This window comes from Sturnus vulgaris, chromosome 1 (assembly GCF_052056855.1).
Source record: "Sturnus vulgaris isolate bStuVul1 chromosome 1, bStuVul1.hap1, whole genome shotgun sequence".
NCBI classification, from domain to species: domain Eukaryota; kingdom Metazoa; phylum Chordata; class Aves; order Passeriformes; family Sturnidae; genus Sturnus; species Sturnus vulgaris.
The window spans coordinates 155,253,716-155,275,382 of record NC_142243.1 but is presented as its reverse complement, the minus strand read 5'-3'; the positions used below and the strand labels follow the sequence as shown (position 1 = coordinate 155,275,382).

Sequence of the window (21,667 nt, the reverse complement as noted above, 5' to 3'; positions counted from 1 at the left end):
GAAGCAGAACATGGCTGAATGGCAGCTCCACAAGGCACAAATGCCCTGAATTACTTCTTATCCTGATAAAATTGGGATAAAATTGGGATAAATTCCTTTAAACTTTTCCGTGAGCTGCTGCGCTGAGCCGAGTCCAACTGGTGCCAGCATCTGGGCTGAGCTCCGGGCTGTGCCCGGGCAGGTCTCGTAGCTCAGGAATGAGCAATCCAGTTTTTGGGGGCAAAAAAGGTCACTTGGCAAGTGCTGGAGCATCGTTTTCCACTGATTAATTCTGTTCAGGCTAAGTAAACATTTAGGCTTCTTTCAGGCCAGAGGATGGATCCATCTGTTTCATCCTGGTGGCAGAAATCAGGGAGTATCCTGAGCTGGAAGGATCATAAAATCCAACTCCTGCACAGGAACATCCCCCAAAAAAAAAGGTATAAAATACTCTAAGAAAGCTGGAGAAAACTCCAGGACTGGCAAATGCAGAGGGATCCTAAGTGAGATCTCCGAGAGCTTCACTGGGCAGCAGGATCCATTTTCCAGGAGCTGGAAAGGGCTTCATGCAATGGAAGGAAGGAAAGGGAGGAAGGAAATTTTGCATCTCTCCCATGGGTTGGATTTCACCCTTGGGCTGAGTTAATGAAATTTCCAATTGAGTTTAAGTGTCTGTTGTACTCAACATGGAGAAAAATTCCTAAATGATTATATATTCATATCCAAAACCTACATAATGTTTGGAAGATCTACTGGAAGGTTCACTGCCCGTGGCAGGGGGTTGGAATGAGATGATCTTTAAGGTCCCTTCCAACTCAAATTATTCTGGGATTATGTAATCAGCTTTCTCAGTCCCTGGGTGTTTATTTCCTTCTGCTGCCTTGAAAATAATTGTTATTAGCTCATTAATACCAACTAATATCCCTCCTACCAGGTCTGGTCTCTCCCCAGCAGAGCACTGAGATTTCCTTTTTCTACACCCAGATTCTCTGACAGAGCATCCTTTGGGATGAAACCATTGTGTTCCCTTCCAAACCTTAGTTTTATTCCATTAGGGAATATGTGGATGATGCAGCACCATCCAGTCTCTCCTTGGCTCTTCCCAAGCTGGATCCTGGCACCTCTGTGTGGGTTTCAGCATGAGGTTGGGTTCGCCACCGCCCTTGGCACCGACAAATCCGACCATCTGCATCCGGCAGCTTCCCTGTTCCCGGTCCATCCATCCATCCATCCCCAGGTGCCAGTCGGGCTCTGCAGCATCTGCAGCTCCTGCTGCCCTCTGGGCTCGCCTGGAAGGAGGATTTGCAGGAGGATACGGGGAGGTCTGAGAGGTCACAGCTGTTAAAGCTGGGAAAGTGGGGAAAAAAAGAGCAGAGGGATTCCCGATGTTGGCACGGATCCCGCTGCCACCTGTCCGTGAGCAGGAATGGTTTTCCAGGCTGAAATAATGTTTTGATTGCAAATAATTTGCTTTAATTTCCACCCCCCCTCCCCAAATTAGTGGAGATGTAATAATTGCTTCTGGAATTGTTGGTAGTGAATCCAGGTCTGTGTTCCTGCCGTCCTCTGGTGTGGAAAGGAGGATGTAAACGTAGGCAATGAGGGGTGAACCTCCGGGGAAACCCCAAAGCTATTCCAGTTCAGGATATTTTATATGGGAAAAGGTTTTATGGCTCAATAAGGAGGAGCAGGGAGTGTCGAAGGCGATGTCTCTGCTGCTTTAAATTCCTTTTTAAACTCAAGGATAAAAGGGGGCAAAGGGAAAACATTATTTGTGTCACGGGAAGGAACTTCGTGGGAGCTGTGGGAGACAGAGGGAGTGTTTTCCTGTTCCCTCCATCTAACAAATTCCTGGTGTCTTCTGCAGCTAAAATAATGCTGTTTCAACCCAAATCAGGTTGTGGAATCATGGAATCATTGAGGTTGGGTAAGCCCTCATTGAGCCGAACCATTCCCTCAGCACTGCCAAGGTTGTCACTAAATCATGTCCCCAAGTGCCACATCCACAGGGCTTCTAAATCCCTCCAGGAATGGTGATTCCACCCCTGCTCTGGGCAGCTGTGCCAGGGCTTGATAACCCTTTCCATGAAAATATTCGTTCTGATGTCCATCCTGAACCTCTCCTAGCACAGCTTGAGGCCATTTCCTCCTCTCCTGTCCCTTGTTCCCTGGGAACAGATCCCAAACCTCACCCAGCTGCATCCTCCTGTCAGGGAGTTGTGGAGAGCCAGAAGGTCCCCCCTGAGCCTCCTTTTCTCCAGGCTGAGCCTCCTCAACTCCCTCAGCCTCTCCTGATGCTGTAGACCCTCCTTTAGCTCCATTCCCTTCTCTGGAATGCTTCCTCAGCTCCATTTCATTCTCCAACTCCTCAATGTCTGTCTCCTGGGTTTTTAAGAATAAAAAGCTGATGAATAAGGAGGAAGAAATAAGGACTTCCTTATACAACATGTGAAGTTGTGGGATTATAGAATCATGGAATGTGGGATGTAGAGTCGTAGAATCATGGAATCATGGGATGATTTGGGTTGGAAGGGACCTTTAAAACCATCCAGTTTCACCCCCTGCCAAGGGCAGGGGCACCTTCCACTATCTCAGGTTGCTCCAAACTCTGTCCAGCCTGGCCTTGGACACTTCCAGGGATGGGGAAGTCCACACCCTCTCCAGGCAATCTATTTCAGTCCAGCAGGACTGACTGAATATGCTGCCCGTGTTTGTAATCCCTGACACTAATCCTGTGTCATCCATGAGTTTGTGGATGGACAGGGAGTTAGGCAAGGATGAATTTTACCCTGGACCTGCTTTCTAGTCACAGGGTGAGCAGCTCTTCATGGATCTGCATCATTTTCACCTGTGCACAGGTGACACCAACCAACTTACAAACGTGAGAGAAGGCAGGGTTTGCATTGGCCACATCCAGAGCTATGGCAAAATCCCCTGGAGGCTGGGATCCATCTGGGAGGGCATCTTAGCAAATCCTGTGTGTGAAATCCAGTAGGAATCACTTCGTGGAGCATCCAGGAATGCTCTGCCTGCTCGGGGAGCGCAGGTTTGGGAGCCTTTTTGCCTGCATTGGTGAAACTCTTGCCTCCTATTTTTCCCCTCTTTTTTTTTTTTTTTTTTTTCCCCCGTCGGCGCTGCTGAAGTGAGGCTTCCTTGGGCAGGTTTTTTACAGGATTTGATGAGAACAGTTGGTTACGACTCCCCGAGCGCCGTAAAAGTTGATGCGATGGTCGCTCCGCGCCTGTGCTCATTTTTATAATTTTTTATTTTATGAAACAGGACAGGGAGCTTAGTGACTTATTACTATTCATTTCGTTTCAATGCAGTAAATATTGATTCAGTTGGGGCTTTTCAATTTAAACCACTTGCCGATTATATAAAATATTACCAGCCTCTGGAATTATGCTTACGGATCCCTTCGGCTGCTCATTAACGAAGGAGTGCAATTTTTAGATCCCTTTGCTTTCATCATCCAAATAAATGGGCTGAGCTCCCTCTTCCCAGGGAAGGTGCTGTAGACTCAGCTCGCAGGGGCTTGACAGCCTCGATGGAGCTCTTAATTTGGAGCCGCTTTCAAAGGATTTTGTATGTCGGGATTTTTCTATTTTTTTTTTTCGTTTTGAGACATTGAGGTCTCTTCCTCTGATTTTTCAGCTGTGGAATGACAGCCTGGATAAATGGAGCTGGTTCATCCTGCTCAAAGTGGCTTCTCCTACCCAGTGGGATGTTGCTTGAGCTCCAAGGATCTGTTTATATGAGTCGTGAGAAGCAGGATCAAAGGTCTGGGAAGAGGGAGATGGGTGTAATTCCAGTGGTGGAAGGGTCTTGTTAGCTGTGGTCACTTGGAGTCATCTGTGATGGGCATTCCCATGGCAAAACTTCCCATAGAACCAGGTCAGACAAGTCACAAAGTGTTGCTTCAATATTTTGAGGAGGTGTTGGAGCCCATCCATGTAGGGTTAAATAAGCTTTGGGAAAATGCTGTTGATGCCACCTGAGCTCGTGGTGGTTGGACTGTGGGCTTGGGAGGTTGCCCATCCACAGGTGAGCCCATTTCGGGAGTTTTCCCTTCCCATTTTTGGACCTTTCCATCCCCACTGTCTCCTGTTGAGCCCTTTGGAGGGTGAGCTCCTTGCCATGCTCCTCCTGGCATCTCCTCACTAGGATATGAGACCAGGATCACGAAAATCAGGACAAGTTCCTTCTCCAGCCCGTTTGTCCTGAGGACATGGAGAGCAGGGACACAGGCAGATCCAGGATATTCTGATGGGATTTGAAAGAAATAAAACAAATCGTACATAGGGGAGCATCCCCACAGCTGAGAATTGTCACTTTTGGGGGGTTAATTATTGGGGAAGGAACCAACTTCAGGTGGTTTCAGGTGATGATGATGAAGATGAAAAGACAAAAATGTTGAGATTTACCTCAACTTCTTGACCACTTTTCAACCCAACCAAGGAGACACAGTACTCAGGATGAGACTCAGAAAGTGTCTGGTTTAGCAAGAGCTGCATTAATTGGATCAATGTTAAAATGTGATTTAAAGCACGTTGTCAGTGGAGCAGAGGATTTGGCTGAGGACCAAGGGTGAGTTTTCCAAGGACCAAGGACTGAGGTTTCCAAGGGTGAGTTACAATGCTGGATCTCAGGGCCAAGATGTTCTTCATGTTATGCTTTGTGCAGCACTTAACCCGTGGTGGATTTCCTCAAAATTAACTAATGATGGGAGCAGAAAGTACCTGGACGAGGCTTCATATTGGAAAAGGAAGAGCTAAAAACTCCACTGCTGTGGAGCCAACTTACATAATTAAACACTGGTTTAAATACCACTTTTAGGCCAGGTTTAAGGGTGATAGTAAACCAACTTTACAGTAATCAATAGTTTTAGTCTGCTTGCATAATTCAAACTCATCAGCCCCTTCTCCCTCAGTGGTTCAGAGCTAATCTCACCAATTGGTTGCAGTAGGATCGACACTGTTGCAGTGAAGGTGACCTGGAATCCCTTTGTGTGAGTGGGTTTTTGTCAGCTAAATTCAAGGAATTTATCCTTTTTAATGCAAAACCTCAGGGTAATGTATTCATCAGGTTGCTGGCTCACCTATTGCTGGAGATGAATGTGTATTATTTTAATGCTAAGATTAATAGGGACTTTCTGAAGTCCTGCTTAAAGTATTCCCTGATGGTATTTGAGGACTTAATTTGAGTGTAAAGCTGGGATAATTGTGTGGCATCGCAGCACGTGGAAAGCACTGAGAGTTTTGGAGCAGGGCAGAACTTCCATGGGAGACTAGCACAAATTGGGTAAAGGCTTCCCCAGATCCCCTTGGGGTCCCTGTGTGCACTTGAACCACTTTAGGATTTTTAATTGCCTTAGAAAATCATGGAATCATCAGATGATATGGGTTGGAAAGGACTTTTTAAGATCATATCATTCCAACCCCCTGCTGTGGGCAGGGGCACCTTCCACTCTCCCAGATTCCTTCCAACCCCATCCAACCCTGAACACTTCCAGGCATGGGGCAGCCACAGTTTCTTTGGGCAATAACCTGTGCCAAGGTCTCAGCACATTCCCAGGGAAATAATTTCCTCCAATATCCCATCTCTCCCTGCCCTCTGGCAGTGAGAAGCCATTCCCTGTGTCCTGTCCCTCCAGCCCTTGTCCAAATTCTCTCTCCAGCTCTCCTGTAACCCCTTTAGGCTCTGGAAGGGGCTCTAAGCTCTCCCTGGAGCTTTCTCTTCTTCAGGCTGGACATTCCCAGCTCTCCCAACCTTATCCAGAGCAGAGGGGCTCCAGCCCTTGGAACATCTCTGCAGCCTTCTCTGCAATTGCTCCAGCAGCTCCACATCCTTCTGATGTTGGCCCCCAGAGCTGGAGGCAGCTCTGCAGGTGAGGTCTCACCTGAGTGGGGCAAAGGTGCAGAATCCATCCCTCACCTGCTTTCCAAACTGTGGGATGAGCCCAGGACATGGGAAAATTTCCAGATTCCAGCACATGTGGCCAAATATTTGGATTTGTAATATCATCCCATTCCCATCACTGCATTCTGGTGGTGTGGCTTGTCTCATAGGCCAGGGAAACACTTTGGGATTCCCAAGGCAAAGCACAAAGCTGGAGATTTTCCTTCTGTATTGCCAAGCCAGGTTGTCACTCCCATTTTGCCACCTAGGAGAATTCCTTCCCAATATCCTATCTAATCCTGCACTCTGGCAATGGGAAGCCATTCCTTGTGTCCTGTCACTCCATCCCTTGTCCCAAAGTCCCTCTCCAGCTCTCTTGGAGCCCCTTTTGGCACTGGAAGGGGCTCTGAGGTCTTCCTGGAGCCTTCTCTTCTTCAGGGACAGGTTCCTTTTATTGTGATGGAGACACAGAGTCATTTGTCCTCGTTGATTGAGTATTTATGATGGGAGCTCTGGATGGTGTTTCCCTCAGATTGGATTTCTGCAGCTGGCAGGAATTGCTCCTGTCCTCCCCAAAGGTCCCTTTTCACCTGTCAGGACACACTGCAGCCTTTTACCTGTTTATTCTTGTCCATTGATTTAATCCCTGGTTGTTGGGGTGGATGGAACACCATGATCTTCAGAATTTCCATACTGCTCTGTATGTATGGGTTGGATTTCTCCTACTCTTTTATTTTTAATGTTTTTAAAATCCTGCTCAATATTCAAAGACCATAAAAACATTCCCCACTTATCATGAGCTGTTATCTCAACGACTCCTCAGCATTATTAATAATCACTCTTAGTGTCGTGTATTGCTCTTCCTTATGGCTCCCAAGGCAAATCATGGATGCAGGGGAGGATTTCTAATGATTGAGTCGCAGGTTGAGGAGGAGCAGAGCTGTTTTGCTTTTTTCTGAAAGCAGGACAAAAGGTTTGGAGTTGTTTTTGTGGTTCCTGGTGGCCACCTGCTGAAGGGGAGCCTCCTGAACAAGGTCATGGTGTTTCCTCCTGCAGATGGTGACATCCATGGGGATGCTTCATGGGCATTTTGGTACCTGCCTGGCATAGGGATGTGCAAATGTGAGCTGGTATCCAGATGCATACAAGGTGATGGAGCCTAGCCATTCCCACCAAGATACTGGGAAACCTCTCAAGCTTTGGTTTGAGACCTTCCCCCTTAAGGTGTTTGAAAACCATAGAGAAGGGTCTGGGTGGGAAGGGACTTGCAAGATCATCAAGTTCCATTCCCATGCTGTGGGAAGGGTCACCTTTCACTGGACCGGGTTGCTCCAAGCCCCATCCAACCTGGCCTTGGATACTTCCCAGGGATGAGGCAGCCACAGCTTCTCTGGGGATTTCATTTCAGGGCATTACCATCCTCCCAGGGAAGAATTCCTTCCCAATATCCCATCTAATCCTTCCCTCTGCCAGTTTAAAACCATCATCTAGACCTGGTGGTTGGCAGCTGTTTCTGGATGGCCCTGCTTGAGCAGGGAGTTGGGCCACACTTCCAGGGATTCCTTCCAGTCTCAGACGTTCCATGATCTCTCCTGAAAACCTCTGGGCATTGCTGTTGTTGATCATGGCACATCCTGTCTTGAGGCACTGGGACATCCAGAGGAATTTGGGATTTGTCCAGAGAAGGTTTGGCTGCCCCATCCCTGGAGGTGTCCCAGGGCCAGGTTGGATGAGGCTTAGAGCAACCATGGCAGAGGGGTTGGAATGAGATGGTCTTTGAGGTCTCTTCCAACCCAAACCATTCCACGATTTCATTATTTCACTTCAAAAATTAACCGTGGGCAGGTGGCTGGACTCTTCTACAAACCTGGAGACAACTTGATCTTGCATGAACTCTGGGATACCTGGAGTTGCTGGTGGATCAAAGAGCTCCCATTCCCACCTTTAGTCTGCCAAACAGATATTTCCAAACCCACCCTTGAATTCCCAATCCATGCTCCTCCTGCTGTCTGGTTTTCATTTCTGGGTGATGACCCCAAAAGCAATGACCCCCCCAGAGCCTGACTGGTGAGCACCATCCCACTGGGAAAGGCGACTTCCTTCTTTTCTTCTCCAAGTCAGTGGTGGATTTTACTTTTTCCCGTTGTTTTGGGGGTTGTTTTTGTTTTCTGTTTTCCCACTTCGATGCAGTTCAGTGCCTCGGCCTCACGAACTGGAACGCCCGGATTAATTTGTGGTTAGATCTCTGTTAAGATTGCATCCACTTCCCCAGTCAGCACTTAATTGGCAGTCGCTTGATTTAACAGCGTGGGAGCCGGCTCCGGAAAAATGGCTTGGATAAATCACTGCCTGACGCCAGAAAATAGATATAATCTCAACATTAACTACATTAATAGTAGCAGGAGCCGAATTAAGAAAGCCATAAAGTAGAGGCAGGAGAGTATAAATTATGGACATCTCGCTGTCTTCTTCTCCAGGCTCTGCTTTCCGTCCTCTCCCCGTCGGTGGGATGGGATTGTGCCGGTCTTGGGTCCAGCTGGGTTGTGGTCAGCTCCACTGGGGACAGGGAGAAGAGCAATTCCCACAATTCACACCATTCCCAGCTCATGGCCCATCTTTGGGACAACACCAGGGTGGCTGTAATCAGTTTTAGTAGCTTAGTGTTGATGACAGGGATCCAGAATGTTGGAGTTGTAGATTTGATTTCTTCCCTCCGGGAGTCCTGATCTGGGATATGAGGTTTTTTATGATCCTCTGGTCACGAGGATTTCTAGGATGATTATTTGGGGTTGGATAAGGGGAGAAAAGACATTTCCTAATGATGTGGATGGAAATCTATATAGGGCATGTGGTGAGGTGGCCAACTCCCAGCTCCTGGAGAGCCCTCAGCAGATCCCTCACTTGTGGGAGTCTGTGCTGTTCTTCTCAGGGGAAGCTTTGGCTTTATTTCCCAATTGAGAAAACCCAGGAAATCAACTCTGGATAAGCTCTGGGAGGGCTTGTTTTTCCCAGTGCTCTGGATAATGGTGAACTTCACAATTTCTCCTGCTCTTCAGAAGTCCCAGGAAAAGTGTTCTCCCAGATTTTGTGTGCTCTGGGATGCCAAGAACCTTCCCAGCTCTTCCAGCTGTTGCTTTATCCATTTATGCTGGTGTTGACTGTTTATAAATTGAGAAGCACATCTGGTTGGTTTTTCCTTTTTTCCCTTCAGTTATGTGTTAGATCCGGCTTTGGTTCACAAGGTGACTTTTTAGGATTTTCTGTGGACATACTGGAGTGGAGATGCTCCACGTGGAGATATCTGGGAGTCCTGGAGTGGGGGTAGAGGCTGAGCAGCTTCATGAGGACCAAATCCTCAGTGGGAACATGAGTTAGAGGTGCTGGTGGTACCTTCCTGTGGGTGAGAGGGGTTCCAGAGCATCATAAAAATCCTTTTCTATTCACTTCTCCATGGAAAAATGGGAAGAGAGGGATGATGATGCCATGGAAGTCACCTTGGAAGTTACGTACCACAATGTCGGATCAGTACTACGAGCTGGAGGCAAGTTTTGGGTTCATTTAGGAAGTTTTCTTCATTCTTTTGGTTGGCCTGGAGATCTTTGTGAGGTTTTTGGGAATTGCTCTGGGTCTGGTGACAGCAGAGGGAGACAGCTCTGTATGAATCTAGTGTGGGAAGGGCTAATTTGGACTTAATGAGAGAGCAAGAATGAATTTGTTTGGTCTTTGGGCACATGTTGAACACATGAACATGTGCCAAATTTTGATGGAGCCATCAAAATCCTGTATAACCCAACCCTTGCCTAAATTTTCCCCCACAATCCCTGATTAAAAGTATCTCTGGGCTGTTTGGAAGTGCAAATGCTGACAGGGCTTTTATTTTATTAATGATTTAATTTTTTTTTTTTTGTTTATTGATAAATCTGTTTTCTTTACTGATAAATTATTTTATTTATGTATATTTGTTTTATAAATGTAGCTTGTTATCTGTCTCTAGGAAGCATCCACATTAGAAAATGATGGAATAGTTTGGGTTGGAAGGGAATACCATCCCATTCCAAAACCCAGCCATGGGCAGGGGCACTTTCCACTATCCCAGGTTGCTCCAAGCCCTATCCAACCCACCCCTGAACACTTCCAGGGATCCAGAGGCAGCCACAGCTTCTCTGGGCAAGTTGTGCCAGGGCTTCACTGCCCTCACAGGGAAGAATTTCTTCCCAATATCCCATCAAATCCTGCCCTCTGGCAGTGGGAAGCCATTCCCTGTGTCCTGGCTTTCCATCCCTTGTCCCAAAGTCCCTCTCCAGCTCTCTTGGAGCCCCTTTGGCACCAGAAGGTGCTCTGAGATCTGTCTGGAGCAGGGCAGAGGGGCAGAATTCCCTTTTTTCTCAGGTTTATCCTGACCTTTTCAACTTTATTTCCAGCTTTTTGGTTCAGTTGCACCTCCCTTCACCACGTCCTGTTTTCTCCCCTGGAAATGGATTTTTAAAAGCGTCATCTTCCAGCGAATTTTCCTTTCCATCTTGTTGTTTATTAGGCTCTTAAAGGCAAAGCTTGTAATGCATCCATTGATCCAAATTCCAATTGAAGAGATGTGAGCTCATAAAATGGTCCCGACCCTTTAATAATGGAGCGATATCCTTTGGAATGTAGGCAATGCAATTAGGACAAGGAACCAACCCCGTGCCCCTTGATGGGGGCCTTTGAATCATTTTTATCCATTCCATATATTCCAAGTCAGAGCTGAGTTCCTTTAAGTGTCTTCCTGGTGAGTGTCTGATGGACTGACGCTCTCAGAAGTGTTGGACCTTTTTTTTTTTTTCTCTTTCTCTTGGAAGGAGATCTTAATTTTTATAGATCCATATTTATTAATTATGCATGTCTACATTTATAAAATATATATATAATATGTATTTTAGATGTGGATAGAAATTGAGTGGATGGGCCCAGTCCAGCAGTGTGAGGGTCAACAAAATCGAATGTTGGATCCAGCACTTGGATCACAACAACCTCATGGAATGCTCCAATCTCGTGGATAAAGGGTTGGAGAGATGGAAAGGGACTTGGAGGTGCTGGTGACAGTGGCTAAACATGAGCCCAGGTGGGCAGAGGCCACTGGCACCTGGCTTGTAGCAGCCATCCCCCTGTTCTCGCAATGCTGGGGGACCTCCAGTCCTGGCAGGAATTTAGATTCCCTCACAAGACAGACATTGAAGGGCTGGAATGTGTTCAGGGAATAGAATGGAGCTGGGAAGGATCTGGGGCACCAGGAGAGGCTGAAGGAGCTGGAGAAAAGGAGGCTCTGGAAGGATCTCCTGGCTCTCCACAACTCCCTGAGAGGAGGGTAAAGTCAGGTGGGATCAGGATCTGCTCCCAAGGAACAAGGGACAGGACAAGAGGAAATGGCCTCAAACTACACCAGGAGAGGTTCAGGATTGGGACATCAAGAGGAATTTCTTCATGGAAAGGATTGGAATGGGCTGCCCAGGGAGGTGGTGGAGTCCCTATCCATAGAGGTGTCCAAGGAATGCCTGGGGGTGGCACTCAGTGCTCTGATCTGGGTGACAAGTTTGGGATCAGTCACAGGTTGGACTTCATGATCTTGGAGGTCTTTTCCAACCTAAGTGATTCTGTGATTCCATATATGTTATGTATACACTTGTCCAGGCATAGACAGCATTGATTTTAATAAATATTTACTGGATCATGGAATTACAGGCATGCCGAGAATTCATGCCAAAGAATCAGAGATGACAGTGCTGCTCCAGTTGTTTTGTGGCTCAGCTTATAAATGATAAGGAGACCACAAGACTGGATAAACAACCACCTGCTTAAAATTTGGAGAAATAAGCTTGGAGTCAACATCTGAATTTCTTATTTATTCCTTAAGTTCAATATAATGTCAGGAAAACCAGTTCTTTAGCAGAAAAAATAATTTATACACCGTTTTCTCTGCCTTTGTAGGTAAATTTAATTTAAATTTTAATTAATTAATCAATTTTAAATTTAGTTTTCAAAATGTGAATGTGTATCTATCCCTAGTCCATGCTGTGGGCATGGGGTTTTCCGGAGGCAGCCAGTGTTTTCCCAGCGGATAATTCCCTTTAGCACAGCTCTGCTGAACTTCTTTAACCTCTTCTATGCTGAGTTCCAGTTTTTCCATGGAATCCTGCTCCTTGTCCGAGATACTTGCTTTAATTAAAATGTATCAGCTGTTCTGGCTCTTCACAGTATTATTGCTGCTTCCTGCGTGAGGAAAAGAGCATTTAAAGCAAAAATATCTTTGGAAAAAGCAATTATCCCAGGTATTTTTGGAAAGCAGGCAGGAGGGAAAGCCTCCAGTGGGATTTGGCTCCGTGTCTGACTGATTATTGTGATAAATATTCAGAGTTGGAGCCGTTTGGGTTGGGATACGGACACAGCATTGGAATGATCCTCGGCAATTAGCCTTCCTGGGATATTCCAGCGCTTGGAGCACATCCAGAGCTCTGAAATGGGATTTACAGGGATGAGCAGAGGGAGGAATATCACTTCTGTGCCAGGACAGGGGAAGGTCCAGGAGCTGCTCTTGCTTTCCCTCTGGTTTTAGCCCATCACTGAGGGTGGTAGGACACTGTCTGGGAGGGATTAAGGATTAATCCACGTGGACACAGCTCCTGGAGCTTCCCAAACGGAGCCACTAAAGCCGGCAACACCTGCCTGGTGCAACGCCTCGAGCTCCATTTCAGCTAATCAGAGTTAAACCCTAATGAACTTTGTCCAATCGCCTGAGCTAATGGGGGTAAAAGGAATCTAATTAACGGGACAATAGTTCCTGGTCTTCCTGGTGTAATCACTGATCCGCCGCTGGCATTAGAGCAGCAGGATGGAAAGCTGAGTATTAGGGACTGTCAGCATTTCCATTCTCAGGCTCAGCCTAAGCGGTTTAACGGGACCTTGGCAGGGGGGTTTGGGCTGAGACTTGACCTACCTTGAAAACAGCTTTATGTTGGGAAATTGTCTTCTCCAGAGGGTCTTTTGTCTCATCTCCAGGGAGGCATTTTCATAGTGCAAACTTTGCTGGAGAAGTTGGAATTGTTTCGGAGGATCCTCCCGTGGATTGCTGTGGGTGGGATCAGGCCCAGGGCTGGAGAGAAACCAAGGAGATGGTTTGGAGCTGGGCTCTCAGGGAGTGGGAAGAAATGACCTGAAGTTGTGGCAAGGGAGGTTTAGATTTGATATCAGAGAGAATTTCTTCATGGAAAGGGTTGTCAGGCATTGGAACAGGGAGGAAAGAAGGCAGGGTTAAATGGGATATTGGGAAAAAGTTTATCTCTGTGAGTGTGGTGAGGCCCTGGCACATGTTTAAATAATGGTTTGGGTTGGAAGAGATCTTAAAGGTCCCACACCCTTGCCATGGGCAGGATGTCTTCCACTATCTCAGGTTGCTCCAAGCCCCATCCAACCTGGCCTTGGACACTTCCAGGGATGGAGCAGCCACAGCTCCTCTGGACAACCTGTGCCAGGACCTCCCCACCCTCAGAGCCAAGAATTCCTTTCCAATACCCCATCTTTCCTTGCCCTCTGGCAGTGGGAAGCCATTCCCTGTCCCTCCATCCCTTATCTCCAGTCCCTCTCCAGCTCTCTTGGAGCTCCTTTAGGCACAGGAAGAGGCTCTGAGGTCTCCCTGAATCCTTCTTTTCTCCAGGCTGGACACTCCCAGCTCTTGCAGGACAATTCTATCCCTGCCTTCCTTACCTGGCCACACCAATCCTTCAGCACAAGGCAAATTCTTCCCCTGTTTTTCTGTGCTTGGCACATGGAGCTGGGTTTGTATCCAGGCTCTCTATCTCCCGCAGGATTGAATTAGGTTATAAACAATAGCAGGGATTTAGGAAACAGGGGCAGGGAAAAGAGCTCTCCTCTCTCACTGCTCGGAGCTCCTCGAGGTGTTACTGCATCTCTGGTGGTTTTTGGAAGGTTTTGGCAGGATTTCAGAGCTTTCTCTGGCTTTAGGCAGGATCGTGAGCCCTGCAGGAGCTGCCAAGTGCTGTGTGGAGCTCTGGCTTTTCATGGACACAGTGGAGAGATGAAAAGGAATGGCAGCGTAGGGCTGAATGGCTTTCAGAGAGAAATGGCAATAAATCCAGTGGGAGGGAATAATGACACTTGAGGGAAGGGATGGCATCCAGAGGAACTGTTACAGGCTGGGCCAGTGCAAACCTTGGGAAGGGCAAGGTCCTGCAAGTGGATAGGACAATCCCAAGGACAGACCCAGGCTGGATGGGGAATGGATTGAGAGCAGCCCTGAGAAGGATTTGGGGATGTTGGTGGCTGAAAAACTGAATGTGCCTTATCCATGTGTGCTGGAACCCAAGAACTCCCGTGTCCTGGGCTCATCCCACAGTGTGGGCAGCAGGAGAGGAGGAATTTCTGGGTGAGATCCCACCTGCAGAGCTGCCTCCAGCTCTGGGCTCTAACAGCAGAGGGATGTGGAGCTGCTGGAGCAATCCAGAGAAGGCCACAGAGATGCTCCAAGGGCTGGAGCCTCTCTGCTCTGGAGACAGGCTGGGAGAGCTGGGAATGTCCAGCCTGGAGAAGAGAAGGCTCCAGGGAGAGCTCAGAGCCCCTTCCAGTGCCTTAAGGGGCTCCAGGAGAGCTGGAGAGGGACTTGGGACAAGGGATGTGAGAGTGGGGAGGTGTTAGAATGGAATTCTCAGAAAAGCTATGGCTGCCCCTGGATTCCTGGAAGTGTCCAAGGCCAGGTTGGACAGGGCTTGGAGCAGCCTGGGATAGTGGAAGGTGTCCCTGTCCATGGCAGGGAGTGGGATTGGATGATTTTCAAGATCCCTTCCAACCCAAATCATTCCATGATTCTGTGGAATGTTCCACATCAGTTTAGCCTAAAGTTGCCTGTAAATTTTACAGCCCTTTGAGAAACCACTGTGAGGAGATTGGGATATTTTGTTCATACTTGAGTCTTTCCAAGTGGAATTATTTGAAGTTATCCAGTCTATGTAAGAATTGGGAAGAGACATCCTTCCATGAGATATGAAAACTGGGGAAAACCATGAAAAACCCATCCACAACACCTCATTGCAGATGTAATCCCATGTTTCTGATTTTTTGGGTTTTCTTTCATGGAGGAATCTCTGTTCTCATTGGTTGATAACTGTTAAATTTATTTGCAACTATTTTCCTTTGCAGGTCAGGGGGATTTATTGGGAAGGTACATCTTTATTTAGGTAATTAAGGAGCTTAATAGGTGCTCATTGAAATTCTTAATTTTTCCCAGGTTTTGAAAATGCTAAATGAGATCTGGGATGGATTATTATTTTTTTCCCTGAGATTAACATTAAGCTGCATTTGAATGGAAATTCAGATTCAATTGAACCAAATTAAAATCGGGGGTTTTTTTTAAGTGTTTGTTTCATAGTTAGAAGTAATTATTGAAAGGAGGGAATTGTTTATGGGTAAATTAATGCATTTTTGCCAGTCACTGTATATTTAAAACTAATGGATCCTCTGTATTTATGGATATATGTTGGAAAAAGACACATCTCTGTTGGAAAATCCTTTACAAATCCATTTCTCACACATCCCTTTCTATTTATATTTCCAATCACTTTTCCAACCTCAAATATCATCAGCAGTGGCCTGAATTATATGAATTATCCCAATCAGGTTCTTTCAATAAATTAAATCTTAACATAGAAGGTGTTTATTTGATGTTTGATCTATATTATTTTAAGGAGAAAGCATCAATGTTGATAAAAATCCCATAAATCAAACATTTTAGTGGAATTACTTGCTTTTAGCTGTAGATTTGGAGTCTTCAGGGATCTGGCAGGTGAGGATGGAGATGGAGAAACTTCCAAGGGGCCTCTTGGAGCATTCCTGGCGTGTGTGAGGAACGCTTTTAGCCCTAAATCCTTGTTGTTGTTGTTTGCTAAGGAATGATGAATGAATGAGGAAACTGTGATTTTTTTGTTGTTGTTTTTTTCCTCCCAAATGAGGATTTTCCATTGCCACCTCCCAGGCTTGTGGTGGATGAGCTCCCTCCTTCCTCACCTCTCTCCCTGTTGCTTTCCATAACCATTGCCCCCGCGATGATCCGCTCTTTCCTCGGGATTCAAATGCCAGCATGCAAATGTGATTTCTGACTATGTAAGGATTACTTTCGAAAAAAATACAAGCTAAGCCCAAAGAAGAAATCCAGTAGTAAAAGAAAACCATTCTTTAAGAGCCACTTGTATCGCCGCCAGCGCCGGGAAATCCTCTCCGTTTCAGCCGGCTGGAAATGCTGCTGGGATGTTCCTGCTCTGCTCATGGGGTTGTCTTTAGCTTAGAGAAATCAAATACTCTAAAAATTGTGTATTTCAAGTATAGGGGAATTTTTGCGGGGGTTTGGGTGGGATTTTTGGATCACGTTGTCTTGTGTTGATGTTAAATCTGAGCAAGCTGGAGCGACTCATCCTTGTTTTTAACCTTCATTTTCCATGCTGGCTTGGAAATCTCCCGTTTTGTTTTTTTTTCCTTTTTATAGATTATTTGAAGAGGGAATGTATTTTCCCAGCATCACTTGCTGGCTCCTGGAGTTTTGGTGGTTTTACTCCATTCTGAGCAGGTTTGGTGCTCCATTCTGAGAAGGGAACAGAGCTGGGGAAGGGTCTGGAGCACCAGGATCAGCTGAGAGAGCTGGGAAGGGGGCTCAGCCTGGAGAAAAGAAGGCTCAGGGGGGACCTTCTGGCTCTCCACAACTCCTTAACAGGAGGGTGGATCCTGGTGGAGATCAGGATCTGTTCCCAGGGAGCAAGAGACAGGAAAAGAGGAAACAGTCTCAGGTTGTGCCAGGAGAGGTTGAGTTTGGGTATTAGGAAGCTTTTTTCATGGAAAGGTTGGGCAGGCTCCCCAAGGCAGTGGTGGAATCTGCATTCCTGTAGGAATTTAGCATCTGTGTGGATGTGGAACTTTGGGATGTGGCTTAGTGGTGGCCTTGGCAGTGCTGGGGGAATGGTTGGGAGGGATGATCTTGGAGAGCTTTTTGCACCTAAATGCCTCTGGAATTCTCTGAAGGACACTGCTGGGTGGTGTTCAGTCTTTGGGAAATCAGACTTGGTCAACACGAGCACCTACTCCTACTAAGCAGCAGCATGAAATGTTCTGAGTGAGGCAAAGTTGCTGCTGCTTTTAGAGATGCACTGGAAAAGCCCAAACCTCATCCTACAGAATCACGGAATGGTTTGGTTTGGAAGGGACCTTAGAGATCATCTTGTCCAAGCCCCTGCCATGGACAGGGACACCTACTGCTAGCTCAGATTGCTCCAAGTCCCATCCAACCTGGCCATAAATGTCTTATCAGCCTGGGACCCCAGTTTTGTAACATTTTTAGCATCAGACTCTGATTTTCCCCTTAGTCGGCGTCGAACCTGTGCCAGCTACGCCACTGTTTTTAAACATTTTTATGTCATTCCTCCACCCACTCTTCATTAAAAATTTTTCTTCCACTGTCCACGCCGGGGGTGGGGGAAAGACAACCCTCAACCTTGTGTAGTCAAGGTTATGGCGATAAATTCCGGAGCATTGTCACTTCTATTCGGAGTAAATTGGCCGGCCGCTCTCGGGCTGAAGGGGAGATAATTTGCTGTAGTATTTCAAATGGATTAGAAATGGATTTGAAGGGAAAGTTCATGCCTCCCATTACAAAGGCTAGAAAGAAGACTATCTTAAGGCACTGTTCACACTCTAGCCTTCATTATCCACGCTTAATACCTTTCCTATTTTCCAGCGTTAATGAAATTTCCTGCCGGAGCGGGGCCTTGTGGACGGACGGGAGGACTCTTTAGATCCGCGGGATGCACGGCAGAAAGGGAATTACAAGGCCCTCGTGTCGAGGGGGCCCAGTGTATTCTTCAGGTCCTTGGCCCAGCTATTATCTCATTAATTTTATCCTCTTTTGTCAATACAGTTCATTTCCAAAGGCCGTCCTTTCCATTAGGGTAACAATTCCACGGAGAGCTGGGATCCCGCCGCCGATGAAAAGCGAGTGGGCGTTGGGCTCCGTGCCCTCTCCAGTGGCTTTTCCCTGCCATCCCCAGCTTGGATGTCACCAAGAGGGAGGGGGACACCCACACCAGTGTCTGTGTTGGGGCCACACAACCGCTTGGGAGCAACAATTATGCTTCAAAGGGAAATAAAGGGTTCCTGCAAGTGAAGGTTGGGGAGTTCCCTCCCCGCTCTTCTGTGTGGGTGTGTTTTTTTCCTTATAAAACATAATTTCCCTTAAGTTTTAAGTCTCCTAGGGCTCCTGTAATATAATAAATACCCTGCCTAATATAATAAATAATAAACACAATAAATATTCTGTAGATATTGCTTTATATATATAAAAGGATGAGGGGACATCACTGCTTGGACATTTGCACCACCCAGAAGGTGACCAAGCCTCCAGTGAGCTCAAACTGAGCTCTTGGCTGGGATTCCCCATCCCTGGAAGTGTTCAAGGCCAGATTGAATGAGGCTTGGAGTGACCTGTTCTACTGGAAGGTGGCCCTGCCCATGGAGGGGGATTGGAACTTGGTGGTTTTCAAGATCCCTTTCAAGCCAAATCATTCTGTGGTGATCCCTTGGCTTCAGTCCAGTGGCCCTTGGGGCTTTAGCAGCCTGAGCAGATGTTCTGCAGAAGCTTTGCTTGGAGACCACCCAGAGGTCACTTGACTCCCTCAAAAATGCAACAACTCTAAATCAGAGGAGGTTCAGCCCCACTCCCTTTGGGGAATGAGATGAATTTTAATGCTGTTTGCCAAAATCCTTGAAAAAATAATAGATTAGTGGAATGGATTGGAAGGAGCCTTAAAAATTGTCGTGTTCCAACTCCCTGCCTCAGTGGGGATGTTCTGATACAGCGTCTGCATTTGGAGACTCCCTCAGTTTGGAGCTTAGCCATCCCTAAGGAATTCTAAAGAAAAGAGAGGTGAAAGCAGCAAGGCAGGAAAATAAATATCCAGAGGATTTGGGGGATGCAACCAACTGGATCTTAAACTGGTGCTTAAACCAGTGTGAGTCAGGCTCAGGTCGTGTGAGCAGCACGGGCTGTGCAGGGTTTGGAGTGGATTGAGTTTTATTGACATTACAGCCAAAAAAGGTTTAATTTAATGTATTATCTCATATACGTGTGTCTGTGTGAGAATGTAATGTATTAGGGCATATATGTAAATTTCTATTCAATAGATATTGAATGTATCTCTATAGATATAGAATAATTTTAATATATAAGGATATATCTACATATAATATATAGATATAACTATAGAGATACAATATAACTTTAAATACAAAAAAAATCTATTTAAATATGTTTATCCTGTATATATAAGTCTGTATATAGTTTATATATATATAGTATATCTATAGATGTATATATCTTTATATCTGTATATATATGCCCTGAGTGCTTCCACAGGTGTGCCACATCCCAGGCTTTCCCTGCAAACCAGAATGGGGAATGTTGGATGAACCCCTGACTTCTTTCCTCCTCTCTACTAGACTTAAGGAACATATGAAATACATAATATATAGAAAATAGTATCTATGTGTTATATGTATTACCTCTATATATTAGTGAATATATGTAATTCAATATATATCCTATATAGTCAATAATATATGAATAATATAAGCTGCTAAGAATAAAAATAGTATCTGGGCCTCATATAAATTATCTCTAGGTATTATGAAATACATATATTAAATATAACTAGATGTTATTGAACATATATAATTCAATATATGTATTCGGTGCATATATTCAATAATATCTAGAGATAATTGATGGATATAGAAGGCCCAGAGAATATAGGTGATAATATATAGATTTATGTATAAAAGTATCAATATTTATTTTTCTATATAATGTATAGATCCTGTATTTCAATACATACACTCAGGGTATATATATTAAATTATTTGTGTATCTGTATGGAAATAGATGTGTGTGGATATCACCACGTATTACCCAGAGATAACATATAGGGAATATATATGGAATTAGAAGAAGTCTTTGAAGGGACTGATTCAGCTGGGAAAAAGGAGCCCCAAATCCATTGGCACTGCAGCCCCTGTGAACAGAGGAATGGAGCATCCTGGGGTCCTCCCAGGAATGTGTCACTGGGAGGAAGAGGAGATGGATAGAGCTGGGATGGGTCTTGTCACAACCATGGTGGTGTTTTGCAATACTTTCATTGGGATCCTGGAATGGGTTGGGTTGAAAAGTTAAAGATCATCCAGTTCCATGGAAGCCATGGGCAGGGACACCTTCCACTATCCCAGGTTGCTCCGAGCCCCATCCAGTCTGGCCTTGGACACTTCTTGGGGTGTGCGGCAGCCACAGCTTCTCTGGGAACTCTATTCCAGCCCCTCACCACCCTTCCAGGGAAGAATTCCTTCCCAATATCTTACCTAACCCTGCTCTCTGATAATGGGAAGCCATTCCTGCTTGTCCTGTCACTTCATCCCTTGTCCCAAATTCTCTCCTTTAGGAGAGTCCCTTTAGGCACTGGAAGGGGCCCTGGAGCCTTTTCTGCTCCACGCTGGACATTCCCAGCTCTCCCAGCCTGGCTCCAGAGCAGAGGGGCTCCAGCTCCTCTGGACTTGCTCCATCAGGTCCACATCCTTCTGCTGCTGGGACCCCAGAGCTGGATACTGAACTCCAGATGGGATCTAAGAAAAGCAGAGTAGAGAGGGAGAATCGTCTCTGTCACCCTTCCAGTTGGATATTTGATATTATTTTTACTTCCCTGGTAAGGCCACATGACCTTCCTTCAGTGCTGGATGCATCCTTGGCCTTGCTGGAGTTTTCTGGGATGTGCTGGGTGATCTGTGAGTGACCCAAGTGTCCCTCATGCCATTGTCACCTTCACCCGGTGACGCCACAGCTGTGACTCTTTGCGACTCACTAAGACTTGATGCTCCTCTCTGGAGCAGTTCCATGAAGGGGAAACCCTGGGAGAACTAGGATGAGGAATTTATCGAATTCCCATCCCCTTCCACAAAAAAAACCAGGCAGCAAATTTCCCGAGCTCGGTAGCCAGTGGCAACAGCCCTCTGGAATGAATAGGCTGTCACGCTCAGCATTAGGAAATGTAACTATTCCATTTTCCAGCTCTCTTTTTCTTTGGAGCACATGTTCATTTAAAGGAAATGCTCATCGGGGTTTGCATTCCGCTGATAGGATAGCGGGATCTTAATTTACGGATATTCTCCGGTAATGCGCGGTTTATATACGTTCTGCTAATAGCATTATGAGCATAGTTTGGGCTAATACAAAATTAGAGCTCTAATTTGCATAAACAAATTACTGTTTGGATTAGTGCTAAATGAGGAAGGCGACTGATATTGGAGGAGATTTGATTTGGCTGCAGTGGCTCTGTTTGGATAATGGGGGATGGATAGGAATGAGCTGGGAGGCTGCGTTGTGGGTTGGCAGGGAGGTGGGATGGTGCAGGAGGTATCAGGTCATGGAGTGGACAAGATTTTTGGGTAGCAGAGGAGCCTCTCTGGGACATGTGGCAAGGTGGGGGTTGGCCTCTTTTCCCTGTCAACCAGCAACAGGATGAGAGGATACAGCCTCAAACTGTGCCAGGAGAGGTTCGGGTTGGACATCAGAAGGAATTTCTTCCTGGAAAGGGTTGTTGAACATTGGGATGAGGTGGAATGGAGTCCTCATCCCTGGAGGTGTGCAAGGAATGCCTGGACATGGCACTCAATGCCATAGTTAAATTAACAAAGTGGCGATTGGTTGCAGGTTGGACTTCAT

At 46.2% G+C, this 21,667-nt stretch overlaps 1 protein-coding gene across 1 annotated transcript in view; it reads left to right on the top strand.

Moving 5' to 3' along the window:
• ZC3H3 (zinc finger CCCH-type containing 3) overlaps window positions 1-21,667 on the top strand; it is a 121,979-nt gene that overhangs the window by 64,209 nt on the left and 36,103 nt on the right. The window lies entirely within an intron of this gene.